The sequence below is a fragment of the Diceros bicornis genome, chromosome 36 (assembly GCF_020826845.1).
Source record: "Diceros bicornis minor isolate mBicDic1 chromosome 36, mDicBic1.mat.cur, whole genome shotgun sequence".
NCBI lineage: Eukaryota > Metazoa > Chordata > Mammalia > Perissodactyla > Rhinocerotidae > Diceros > Diceros bicornis.
In genome coordinates this window covers 5281517-5288711 of record NC_080775.1, presented here as the reverse complement: position 1 = coordinate 5288711, position 7195 = coordinate 5281517, and the positions used below count along the sequence as shown (strand labels likewise).

Genomic DNA, 7195 nt, shown 5'->3' with positions numbered 1-7195 from the left:
TGAATGTTTTTTGACCAAGCTTCTTAGGTCAAGATGGGTCATTTAAAACATAGAAAAAAATTCCTCATCATCCTCTCTTCTCTCTATATTTCAGCCTGGGTAGGAACTTGTGCGAAATGGTTCCAGTGAAGAAATTGTTTTAGATACAGTGGACTTTCATGACGCATGTGACATATGTACTGTCATTGACACCCTAGAGGCACTTGGTGACAAGGTATAAATCACTCGAGAAGGAGTCAGAAGAAAAGGGTTCTAGTTCCATTAGGTGTCTGGCCTAGCCATGTCGCTGCACTTCTCTGTACCGTGGTATTCTCATCTGTAAAAGAAGGGAGCTTAATGGGATGACCTCTAAGGCCTGTTCTTTCTCTAAACTTCTACCGTTCTAAGTAGGGGTTTCTTTGCTCTCTGATCAGGTTGATCCAGGGATTCGTATGAGGGAGTCATCAGAGCATCTCAAGAGGAGTTAGAGCTCCATCCAAGGACAGATGAACAGGCCCATGGAGGGAGGGAAAGCTGTGCCTGACTTAGCAGAAGGGTGGATGGTAGGAGAGTGAAACCTTCCTCATGTAGCCCTTGCCACCATGTTTTTCAGTATTCTGGGAAAAAGGAAGCAGCCAAACCCTCTGCTAGGAAAACCTGAGAGCTTCTCTTTGCCCTTGACTCTGTCATCATTTGATAAAGAACTCTTAGATATGTAATATGAAAATAGACATATGGAAGGGAGCAGGGAGGTGAGGTGGAATTGAAAAGCATTTTCATGCCTATTTATCAACCTGGGTGTGCATATCATAGAAGCAAGGAGGCAAAATCTATGTGCAAAGCAGTAAAGGACATTATGAAATAATATATTTAAGTGATAAAACAGGTCAATCCAATTATAATATATGTGATAACATATTTCCAGTTTTTAAAACATTCAATGTCAAATGAAACGGGGAAACTACATGAAAGGTATACCACACGTTTCCCTCCTCCCCAGGCCCTGGAGAAGTGTAAACATGCAGGTTTAACCAAGCCCATCAGGGTGTCCAATTTTAATCACAAACAGTTGGAGATGATCCTGAACAAGCCAGGGCTCAAGTAGAAGCCCATCTGCAACCAAGTGAGCCTGCAGCCTACCAGGGCTTCCTTGCTTTCTGCTCTTCATGCCATCTTCCTTAATTAATATTCCCCAAGTTTCTGTCCTGATGTCATCTGTGTAATGATAATTCTTTTACTGCTATAGGAAATATGACAAAGAAGGAACAGGTTGAGTGGTGTGGGAATAGTATTGTTCAATTCTTCAAGGTGGATTTTAGGTGCATATGAGACATGCAAGTGGAGATGCTGAATTGGCAGATGGCAATACTGATCTGGAGCGTAGGAAGGAGATCAGGGCTAGAATTTGGAGTCATTGCTTTATGGATGGTAATTAAATTCACAGAAGTGTATTTGGTCTCCTGGAAAAGTTCATAGAATGAACAGGAAGAGGGCAGGAAAGTCAACATTTAAGGATCAGGCCAAGAGGCACTGGTTAGGGGACTGAAGAGGAGTTGCTGGACAAGGAGCGAGAAAATGAGGAGAGTGTGGTGTCAGGAAAGCCAAAGAAGAGGGATGAACATGTTTGTGGGAACCATAGGGTGTATCCTGCTGAGGAGCAACCAGTTCAAACAGGGATGGAAACAGTTATTGGATTTAATGACATGACGTTCATGGAACCTCGCAGGAGCAGCTACAGAGAGGAGAGAGAAAAAGTCAGAGAGAAAAGCAAAGGAGTGGAAAGTGAAGAAATGGAGAAATCATAATGAAATCAAATAATTTCTAAAAATAACACCAGGGGCAGGCCCGGTAGCGTAGCGATTATGTGGGCACACTCCACTTTGGCTGCCAGGGGTTCGCCGGTTTGGATCCTGGGAGGGCAATGACACACTGCTTGTCAAGCCATGCTGTGGCGGCGTCTCATATAAAGTAGAGGAAGATGGCCACAGATGTTAGCCCAAGGCCAATCTTCCTCAGCATAAAGAGGAGGATTGGCATCGGATGTTGGCTCAGGGCTAAACTTCCTCACACAAAAAAAATAAATAAATAAAAACAACACCCAATGATGCCAATTTTCAAACACTGTGACATTGTACAGTTGTATAGCCCTTTTTAAAACCGTTTGAAAGTTATGCAAGAGACCATTCAAATATTTATATTCTTTGTCTTAGTTATTTCTCTTCTAGGAATCCATTTGGTGAAAATAATTCAAAATATTTTAAAATATGTTCCTCCCTTTTTCACTCCTCATCTTCTTTCTGTTTCTTCTCTCTCCCTCCTTTAATTTATTACTGAAATAACCTAAGTCTTTTTTCCTTTCACTTTTCCCAAACAATTGATGTTATGCATCGTTATGATCCCTGTGATATAGTTCGACATTTAGTCTTTGTATCCCTGTAAATTAGAGGTTCCATCTAAGGACCTGATCACATATATATGTCGCTGTGAATTCATGAGTGTTAACATATATGGTGTTTTCCCATTCAATATAGTTACTATTCTTATTGATGATCAAATTCCCACAATTTTATTGCTTCTTCCAGTGAGCTCCTGAGTCCTTTGACATGCCTCATCCTCTTTCCTACCTTCTTCACTTTCTGGAGTGTAAGATGTTCTAGGATCAGTTTGTAGCTCTTTTGCTTAGACCTGGTATCAGCCATTTTTATAAAGAATCTTGGTTTCTTTCAGTAGGAAATATAATTTAGAGACCATAACCTTGTTGTATGAGTCTTTAGTCATTTTAAACACAAATAAAAATATAAAAAGACAATTGTTTGATCATTTCTGAAAAATAACAGCATTTGAAGGTGTTGCAGAGGTTCATGGGAAAAAACGTACCAATCTGAAAAATACAGTACAATGTTAACGTAGTGTTAGATATGCCTTCAAAGGACTTTTCAAATTTACATGTTATTGGCTCATGTATTCTGATACCTTTTTGTCTTGGAAACTCACAGATGGAATGTCGCCCTTACCTCAGCCAGAGCAACCTGCTGGAGTTCTGCAAGTGCAAGGACATTGTTGTAGTTGCCTACGGTGCCCTAGGGTCCCAGAGAGACCCAAACTGGTAATGAGAGTATCAGAATAAACCTATATCAGGAACTCTATTGGTGAAGAAACCCTTTTATAAATTAAGATTTAACATTGTATCATGGAAAGTTTCAATCATAAAAAAGTGAACATGATAGTGTAGTGATCAGTGGATGAATGGATAAAGAAGATGTGGTATATATACACAATGGAATACTACTCAGCCATGAAAAAGATGAAATCATGACATTTGCCACAGCATGGATGGACCTTGTTGGCATTATGCTAAGCAATATAAGTCAGACTGAGAAATTCAAATATCTTATGATTTTACTCTTAAGTGAAAGATAAAAAAAAAACAACAAAATACAAACTCATAGATACAGAGATTAGTGGTTATCAGAGGAGAAAAGGGGAGGGAGGAGGGCGAAAGGTGTGACAGAGCACATGTGCAAAGTGACGAACTGTAATTAGTCTTTAGTTGGGGAACATGATGTAGTCTACACAAAATTGAAATATAGTGATGTACATCTGAAATTTATATAATGTTATAAACCAATGTTACCTCAATAAAAAATAGTGTTGTGAATTCCAAGTTACCATCTCTAGGCTTCAACTCTCACCAACATTCTTTCATTCTTGTTTCCCCTATTTGTCCCCTGCTCAAAACCCCACTCGAAATATTATTTTTTAAAGTGATTTAATGGTAAAATTAACAAGCTTGTCATGCATAAATCTTAGCCGACCCCAATCATTATACAGAACATTTCTATCTCTAAGGAAAGTTATTTTCTGTTCCTTTCCAGTCAGTTTTTCCTCATCTCAAGGAACCATCTTTATGATTTCTTTTTTTCAACTTAGAGTAGCTTGGTATGTTCTAGTACTTCATATGTAAAAGAAGTCAGAGAATATATACTCTATTCTGTCTTGCTTTTTTGGCTCAGCCTAACCTCTGTAAGATTTATCCATGTTGTTACAGTTGTCTAGTTCAATCCTTTTTAATGCTGAATAATATTCCATTGCATGGATATAAATACTACAAGTTGTGTTTCCATTCACCTGTTCATAGTAATATTAGTTGTTTCCAGTTTGGTACATTTAGGAATGAATCTCCACATATTCTTGAAATTCCTTTTTAATCATAACATATTATACCTACTTCCCTCAATTACCTAAGGAATTTGGGGAAAATGGTACTCTAGATTTTCAACCCTACACCTTTCAAATATGTGTTTTTGATTTTTGTTTTCAGGATGGAAATGGATAGTCCATATCTCTTGGAAATTCCGATCTTGAATGCCGTTGCCAGGAAACACAACCGAAAGCCAGATCAGGCCAACTTTCACTACTAGCTGTGGTGGGGTGTGTGGTCTTGGACAAGAGCTTCAATGAGAAGAGAATCAAAGAGAACTTCCAGGAACAGACTGGATTGTCTCTCTAGAGTGAGGAATCAGTGCTGTTTGGGGGGCCATCTCTCTCGCCTTTCAGCACCCACCCATGTTCATTCATTCCCATGTGTCTCTCCTCTATGTGCTATGGAGGCAGCTTCGAAGCCGTGAGAAGAGAGAGCACTGAACTCAGAGTCCTAAGTTTTATGGCCTCTGGGCCTGGTTTTGCCACTTTCATAGTTATGTGACACTGAGCACATGTTATCTCTGTTTGTTCACAAGTTGTAGGAGTCTTTCCCTGAACTAAAGAACTTTTAAAACCCTGGTTCCCCTTCTTCAACTTCTCTACCTGATGAACTCCTATTTGTATGTCAATATCAAACCAAATATTATTTGCTGCTTTATTAAACCGTTAGGACATCCCAACACAGTTGTTGACCAACATAACTCTAGGCATGGCTCTGTTAGTGAATTGTTCCTTATTAAAATAAAACTGTTTGTTTATGTGTCATTGTGATTAGTAGACCATAAGATCCTAAAAGTTGTGACTCCCTCTGTGTCATCTTTTAGCATCTTTTACCCAGCAGAGATCCTGGCAGTTAGGAAACTAGATGTTATAGGCTGACCAAATTAACAAATGAGCAGAGTTTTCCCCTAGTTTATCACTCATACATCTCCTGGACCTTTAGATAATCAGTGGTCTTCAACTAATTTTATTGTGAACCTCATGAGAATTGTGGAAAACTACTTAAACTCTATCCTATTTTAAGAGGATAGTTAAATATATCATCATGAATTTAATATTTGCAAAAGATAACGTTGGATCATATTATTTATAATTATTTTGTCTAAAACTGTGAAGCTGTAGATTTACTTCATTCAATTTATGAAAATATGGAATAGAAAAATCTAAATTTTATTGTTAAATCAATGAAAAAAATCCGATTTCATTTTTCAATTTAACTCAACATATTCATACGTATCCCCATGACAAGCAAATAAATTCTGGAGTATATTTTTAAGATGAATGTCAGGTGGATAGGTAGATGACACATAGATAGATAGATAGATTGATAGATAGATAGATAGATAGATGATAGATAGAGAGAGAGAGAGAGAAAGATACGACAGAGTTTTTATGAAATTGTCTCTGGGATGAAATGATGCATTTTCCTGCTTTCATACTTCTTACAAAGATCTGTCTGCCTCACTATTAAGGGACTCTCCATAAGGCGCTATGTGTCTTCAAATAAAAACAAATTTGGACTTAAATAATAGAGACTTTATTCAAAAGGAAGAAATCTGTGAATATAAGATGTATAGTGTCTCAAAGATCAATCAGAAAAAGTTCTTTTATAGGAAAGTGTAAACACCCCTAGACAAAGAATGGTGTTTGGGAATTGGCATGAGCTGGTGGTGTGATCCCACAGTTGATCAAGAAAAGCTTTTTCTGGAGGGCTACAGATTCTTAGAAAGGCTTTCACAGGGTGTTGCTCTCCCTCCCAATGATTGCTTAAGTTCAAAGCAGTCGAATTCTAGGGTCTGGGGCAGGAAAAACCTGACCAAATTTTTGTCAAGTAAGCAAGTATTTTTTCCAGATTGTCCACCTGTCCCTTTCTTTCGAAAAGGGGGGATTTTTTTCTTTTCTGTTACAAGGAATTCACTTGGAAAGATTGGGAACTGATGAGTTGTGAGCCTTTCTCTGTGAAGTGGAGAGAGAAGGAGAGGGAGTGGGGAAGGAGAGGTGGAGAACACAGGCAGAAGACTTCTCAGGCCAGTACACCTGGAAGCTGAGCACAGGGAGGGCTTCCCTGGACGCTCTCCTTCTTTCATCCAGCTGGAAAGTCCTCACGTTCCCAAGGAGAAGCCAGCTGCCTTGGGGGAGAGTTTAATGTGATCCTCTCCCTCATTTCAGGTTTCTGAATTTGAATTGACTCCAGAAGACGTGAAAGCAATTGACAGCCTCAACAGAAATCTCTGACATGAAAAATTACTATTGTAAATGACCTGAGGATTGTTTTTAACAGGTTGTTTTCTGTAGCATGCAGGATAGCAGAGGAACTACTTCCTAAATCAAGAAGACAGACCTGAATTCCATTGTAGAAGTAAAAGGAGAGCTTTCTATAGACTCAGATCAAGGGTCACTCCAGGGCTGTTTCTGACCAAACAGAAACTTGAGCAAGGCCCAGGACAGACCATAAATAAAACTGTTGAAGTTTTCATCATGGTGAATTGACTACTTTTATGCCCCTAGTCTCTGTGTCTGGTGAGCTTCCACACAGGGCAAACTTACCCATTCCACACAGAAGGAGCAGTGCCCAAGGCCCACTATACTTTTAGGGGCCTGTAAAATAGTTCTTCTTTCATTCCTTTTAAAATCAGTGGAAAAATGATTATATTAATAATGCCTACATAGTAATGGATGCAGCCTGGATTCTTTTCATTTTTATCCTAACACAACAGTAAAATGTAACATTAATATTTTTTATAGAGAAGCGGGCCCAGGAAGGCAAATATGTGTAGGTGCTGTGAAAGTCATACCATTTCCATGCTTCCCTTGCTCTCCTAAGTGTCCAGTGTCATTTCTCCTTAATGGGCCTTCCTGTTTTAAGACGCCATCCATTTCTTCCAGATTTATCTCTTTTGGCCTCTTTTCCCATCACAACTCTCATTTCCTCAGCTGTGTCATCTAACCAAGCTGAATTATAAATTGATCGCTAACCTAATTGACCCTAATGTTACTGACTGACATGTCCCCA

At 38.9% G+C, this 7195-nt stretch overlaps 1 pseudogene; it reads left to right on the top strand.

Moving 5' to 3' along the window:
• The first annotated feature begins 919 nt into the window (after nt 1-919).
• Nucleotides 920-6417, top strand: LOC131398883 (aldo-keto reductase family 1 member C15-like; annotated as a pseudogene).
• Nucleotides 6418-7195: the final 778 nt, after the last annotated feature.